Source organism: Dermacentor silvarum, chromosome 2, assembly GCF_013339745.2.
Source record: "Dermacentor silvarum isolate Dsil-2018 chromosome 2, BIME_Dsil_1.4, whole genome shotgun sequence".
Lineage (NCBI taxonomy): Eukaryota > Metazoa > Arthropoda > Arachnida > Ixodida > Ixodidae > Dermacentor > Dermacentor silvarum.
Window position 1 is genome coordinate 39,420,207 of NC_051155.1, and position 6,628 is coordinate 39,426,834.

At 41.7% G+C, this 6,628-nt stretch overlaps 1 long non-coding RNA gene across 1 annotated transcript; it reads left to right on the plus strand.

The window, feature by feature from the left end:
* Nucleotides 1–923: 923 nt before the first annotated feature.
* LOC125943623 (uncharacterized) lies at nucleotides 924–3,249 on the plus strand. Its single transcript, XR_007465803.1, has 3 exons — nucleotides 924–1,019; nucleotides 1,509–1,732; nucleotides 3,233–3,249. It is a non-coding gene; the product is annotated as an uncharacterized LOC125943623 (long non-coding RNA).
* The last annotated feature ends 3,379 nt before the right edge of the window (nucleotides 3,250–6,628 follow it).

Sequence of the window (6,628 nt, forward strand, 5' to 3'; positions counted from 1 at the left end):
TTATATTTTGAAGGAGTTTTGGTAGGTTAGCGTGTTCCATAAGCAAGGGTGGATCTTATTGGCCCACCTTTGACATGTGTAAAGGTGGATGCCATTAAGCTAGCCTTCGTTTTCTACGTTATGTTCAATTAGGTCAGTTTACCTTGGCGTTAGTTTATAGATATTTCATTCAGCATAGCATATTACTTTGGTAACGTGAGATTCTAGGTTACACTATCCCTCAGCTCTGGCTTTAGTTACGTGATTAGGTGTGTTTAGTTCTGGTTAAATATGTTGGTTCAGGTTATTTATGTCATGCACAGTAAGCTTGTATTAACCAGACTGCTCTTAAGGACCACCTCGACCTTTAAAGTAGCGAGCTCCAAAGGGCCGCAGCGTTTCAAATTTAATGAAATCATTCTTATTTATAATTGATCAGTATTGTAGAGATGAATGAATAGTGATAACATGGCCAATGCCCCACACATGGTTGAGTTAGGTACAGTATAGCAGCTTATATTTTGAAGGAGTTTTGGTAGGTTAGCATGTTCCATAAGCAAGGGTGGATCTTATTGGCCCACCTTTGACATGTCTAAAGGTGGTGCCATTAAAGCTTAGCCTTCGTTTTCTACGTTATGTTCAATTAGGTCAGTTTACCTTGGCGTTAGTTATAGATATTTCATTCAGCATAGCATATTACTTTGGTAACGTGAGATTCTAGGTTACACTATCCCTCAGCTCTGGCTTTAGTTACGTGATTAGGTGTGTTTAGTTCTGGTTAAATATGTTGGTTCAGGTTATTTATGTCATGCACAGTAAGCTTGTACTATTAACCAGACTGCTCTTAAGGACCACCTCGACCTTTAAAAGTAGCGAGCTCCAAAGGGCGCACGCAGCGTTTCAAAATTTAATGAAATCATTCTTATTTATAATTGATCAGTATTGTAGAGATGAATGAATAGTGATAACATGGCCAATGCCCCACACATGGTTGAGTTAGGTACAGTATAGCAGCTTATATTTTGAAGGAGTTTTGGTAGGTTAGCATGTTCCATAAGCGAGGGTGGATCTTATTGGCCCACCTTTGACATGTGTAAAGGTGATGCCATTAAGCTCGTTGTTTTCTACGTTATGTTCAATTAGGTCAGTTTACCTTGGCGTTAGTTATAGATATTTCATTCAGCATAGCATATTACTTTGGTAACGTGAGATTCTAGGCTACACTATTCCCTCAGCTCTGGCTTTAGTTATGTGATTAGGTGTGTTTCGTTCTGGGTAAATATGTTGGTTCAGGTTATTTATGTCATGCACAGTAAGGTTGTAATAACCAGACTGCTCTTAAGGACCACCTCGACCTTTAAGAGTAGCGAGCTCCAAAGGGCGCAGCGTTTCAGAATTTAATGAAATCATTCTTATTTATAATTGATCAGTATTGTAGAGATGAATGAATAGTGATAACATGGCCAATGCGCCACACATGGTTGTGTTAGGTACAGTATAGCAGCTTATATTTTAAGGAGTTTTGGTAGGTTAGCATGTTCCATAAGCAAGGGTGGATCTTATTGGCCCACCTTTGACATGTCTAAAGGTGGTGCCATTAAAGCTTAGCCTTCGTTTTCTACGTTATGTTCAATTAGGTCAGTTTACCTTGGCGTTAGTTTATAGATATTTCATTCAGCATAGCATATTACTTTGGTAACGTGAGATTCTAGGTTACACTATCCCTCAGCTCTGGCTTTAGTTACGTGATTAGGTGTGTTTAGTTCTGGTTAAATATGTTGGTTCAGGTTATTTATGTCATGCACAGTAAGCTTGTACTATTAACCAGACTGCTCTTAAGGACCACCTCGACCTTTAAAGTAGCGAGCTCCAAAGGGCGCACGCAGCGTTTCAAAATTTAATGAAATCATTCTTATTTATAATTGATCAGTATTGTAGAGATGAATGAATAGTGATAACATGGCCAATGCCCCACACATGGTTGAGTTAGGTACAGTATAGCAGCTTATATTTTGAAGGAGTTTTGGTAGGTTAGCATGTTCCATAAGCAAGGGTGGATCTTATTGGCCCACCTTTGACATGTGTAAAGGTGATGCCATTAAAGCTTAGCCTTCGTTTTCTACGTTATGTTGAATTAGGTCAGTTTACCTTGGCGTTAGTTTATAGATATTTCATTCAGCATAGCATATTACTTTGGTAACGTGAGATTCTAGGTTACACTATCCCTCAGCTCTGGCTTTAGTTACGTGATTAGGTGTGTTTAGTTCTGGTTAAATATGTTGGTTCAGGTTATTTATGTCATGCACAGTAAGCTTGTACTATTAACCAGACTGCTCTTAAGGACCACCTCGACCTTTAAAGTAGCGAGCTCCAAAGGGCGCACGCAGCGTTTCAAATTTAATGAAATCATTCTTATTTATAATTGATCAGTATTGTAGAGATGAATGAATAGTGATAACATGGCCAATGCCCCACACATGGTTGAGTTAGGTACAGTATAGCAGCTTATATTTTGAAGGAGTTTTGGTAGGTTAGCATGTTCCATAAGCAAGGGTGGATCTTATTGGCCCACCTTTGACATGTCTAAAGGTGGTGCCATTAAAGCTTAGCCTTCGTTTTCTACGTTATGTTCAATTAGGTCAGTTTACCTTGGCGTTAGTTCATAGATATTTCATTCAGCATAGCATATTACTTTGGTAACGTGAGATTCTAGGTTACACTATCCCTCAGCTCTGGCTTTAGTTACATGATTAGGTGTGTTTAGTTCTGGTTAAATATGTTGGTTCAGGTTATTTATGTCATGCACAGTAAGCTTGTACTATTAACCAGACTGCTCTTAAGGACCACCTCGACCTTTAAAAGTAGCGAGCTCCAAAGGGCGCACGCAGCGTTTCAAAATTTAATGAAATCATTCTTATTTATAATTGATCAGTATTGTAGAGATGAATGAATAGTGATAACATGGCCAATGCCCCACACATGGTTGAGTTAGGTACAGTATAGCAGCTTATATTTTGAAGGAGTTTTGGTAGGTTAGCATGTTCCATAAGCGAGGGTGGATCTTATTGGCCCACCTTTGACATGTGTAAAGGTGATGCCATTAAGCTCGCTTCGTTTTCTACGTTATGTTCAATTAGGTCAGTTTACCTTGGCGTTAGTTATAGATATTTCATTCAGCATAGCATATTACTTTGGTAACGTGAGATTCTAGGTTACACTTATCCCTCAGCTCTGGCTTTAGTTACGTGATTAGGTGTGTTTCGTTCTGGGTAAATATGTTGGTTCAGGTTATTTATGTCATGCACAGTAAGCTTGTAATAACCAGACTGCTCTTAAGGACCACCTCGACCTTTAAAGTAGCGAGCTCCAAAGGGCGCAGCAGCGTTTCAAATTTAATGAAATCATTCTATTTATAATTGATCAGTATTGTAGAGATGAATGAATAGTGATAACATGGCCAATGCGCCACACATGGCTGTGTTAGGTACAGTATAGCAGCTTATATTTTGAAGGAGTTTTGGTAGGTTAGCATGTTCCATAAGCAAGGGTGGATCTTATTGGCCCACCTTTGACATGTCTAAAGGTGGTGCCATTAAAGCTTAGCCTTCGTTTTCTACGTTATGTTCAATTAGGTCAGTTTACCTTGGCGTTAGTTTATAGATATTTCATTCAGCATAGCATATTACTTTGGTAACGTGAGATTCTAGGTTACACTATCCCTCAGCTCTGGCTTTAGTTACGTGATTAGGTGTGTTTAGTTCTGGTTAAATATGTTGGTTCAGGTTATTTATGTCATGCACAGTAAGCTTGTACTATTAACCAGACTGCTCTTAAGGACCACCTCGACCTTTAAAAGTAGCGAGCTCCAAAGGGCGCACGCAGCGTTTCAAAATTTAATGAAATCATTCTTATTTATAATTGATCAGTATTGTAGAGATGAATGAATAGTGATAACATGGCCAATGCCCCACACATGGTTGAGTTAGGTACAGTATAGCAGCTTATATTTTGAAGGAGTTTTGGTAGGTTAGCATGTTCCATAAGCAAGGGTGGATCTTATTGGCCCACCTTTGACATGTCTAAAGGTGGTGCCATTAAAGCTTAGCCTTCGTTTTCTACGTTATGTTCAATTAGGTCAGTTTACCTTGGCGTTAGTTTATAGATATTTCATTCAGCATAGCATATTACTTTGGTAACGTGAGATTCTAGGTTACACTATCCCTCAGCTCTGGCTTTAGTTACGTGATTAGGTGTGTTTAGTTCTGGTTAAATATGTTGGTTCAGGTTATTTATGTCATGCACAGTAAGCTTGTACTATTAACCAGACTGCTCTTAAGGACCACCTCGACCTTTAAAAGTAGCGAGCTCCAAAGGGCGCACGCAGCGTTTCAAAATTTAATGAAATCATTCTTATTTATAATTGATCAGTATTGTAGAGATGAATGAATAGTGATAACATGGCCAATGCCCCACACATGGTTGAGTTAGGTACAGTATAGCAGCTTATATTTTGAAGGAGTTTTGGTAGGTTAGCATGTTCCATAAGCAAGGGTGGATCTTATTGGCCCACCTTTGACATGTGTAAAGGTGATGCCATTAAAGCTTAGTCTTCGTTTTCTACGTTATATTCGATTAGGTCAGTTTACCTTGGCGTTAGTTTATAGATATTTCATTCAGCATAGCATATTACTTTGGTAACGTGAGATTCTAGGTTACACTATTCCTCAGCTCTGGCTTTAGTTACGTGATTAGGTGTGTTTAGTTCTGGTTAAATATGTTGGTTCAGGTTATTTATGTCATGCACAGTAAGCTTGTACTATTAACCAGACTGCTCTTAAGGACCACCTCGACCTTTAAAAGTAGCGAAATCCGAAAGGGCACAGCGTTTCAAAATTGGCCCGCCTGTCGCTGAGGCACGACTTTAAATAATTTGGTCACAACTCTAGATCCGCGATACGAGTTGACTGCTCGTAGGCGGGCGGCAGATGCAGCGATCGTGTGTCGCGGTGGTTCGCCTAGCTTGCGTACGTGTTTGCTCTTCGCTGCCAATGATGTCAAGAAAACCAATTGCATTTCCATTTAGACGCGACAAAACTGTACAGACGTTAATTGTGTTGACGAATATAGGTGCTTCATTACGATCGAGCTGCGGCTGGATTGCAATGCGCCGTCGGCCGCGGGTCAACGTTCTAGGCCTAGTGGCTCCCAGCGATATCAACGGCTGCATGGGCCGGCATTCCATTGCGGGATGTTTACCGCTCACGTTGATATACCTTTAGTAACATCGTTTGTGTAAAACGAAGAAGCGCCGAGCACTGACGTTTGTTTGCAGCAGCTTGGCTGCGAATACGAAGTATTCCGATAGTGCATGCAGAGTGGAAATCTGACTCCGACGCGTTGCACGGTAAATCGGGCGCAAAGCAGTTGTCTCCGAAACGCGACGGAGATCGCTGTTGCTCAAATCTATTACTTGTCAGTGAAACCGCATACGAGCGACGGCTGCAGGCGACGCAACGAGGATGTCGTCTGCTTCGATTAGTAAACATCGTTGTTACGGCGAGCTCGCAGTTTGTGAACTGCTGCCGGCAGTTGTACCACGACTTGTTTTGCTTCCATTACACAAACGGCCCGATTTCGGAGATTGAGCAGCCGCGCATTATACAGCCCAAACACCACGCCTTGCACTGCCACACGAAATCTTGTCGCATTAGCGTTTCCTGGGACACCGTATCGAAAAGTTTTGCGTATTTTCAAGCGTACAACCCACAGAAGGAGTACCAGCTCTCGTTTCGACTTGAAGCGGCAATGGACATGCAAAACCACGGCCACTCGACGGAATGGCGCACGGTTGTAGCAAAACACATCCTGACACATCGAGGTGCTCTCGACCGAGGAGAAGACGCGCTCCACCGCAACACACGGGCGACTTTCGGCGGCAGACGCAAGACGCACCGAGCACAAAATCGTGATTACCAATCATACATACACACTTATTATGTCGCCAAGTGTCGTGTTTTCGAGAATACGTGGGCTCATCTGTAGGATCGGTGCAACTATATTTGCTTCTAGCATCATGCAGTAATATATAAAGATGATAAAACGTGGCAATTCCTGGCGTGCTACAGCAGCAGGAGCTTCGGCCGAAGTGAAAGAGGCGCGTATACTGCTGCGTGAACGAAAGCGTAATAAAACAGATATGACCATGGTACGTACACAATTTTAGCATTACTCATCAAAGCAATCCACAATCAAATTATTCAACTGTCCGCCCAAACACTCCCATGGGGAGTTTCTAACCACGTGACCTGAAACTCCGTGGGGAGTATAATAAGGTCATGTCGTTTTTATACTCCGTCACTTAGCAACGGGAGCATAATGACGACATGTGCCGTCTTTACACCGCTATGACGGAGTAAATGATTAGGGCATGGGAGGATTTTAGGTTGATGAGCCGATAAAACTCCCATCTGGGCTAATTTTGCTTACAGTGTATACTGGTATAGTACAGGCAACCTACAGACTCGCAACCTTACATTTTATCCCGTCTTGTCTGCAGACCATCCACTGACAAATCGTCTAGCCTAGTCTACGTAATGTCCCTTAGCAGTCGTGACACTTCTAGGCGAGCGCACTCTCCTCCTACGTGCAC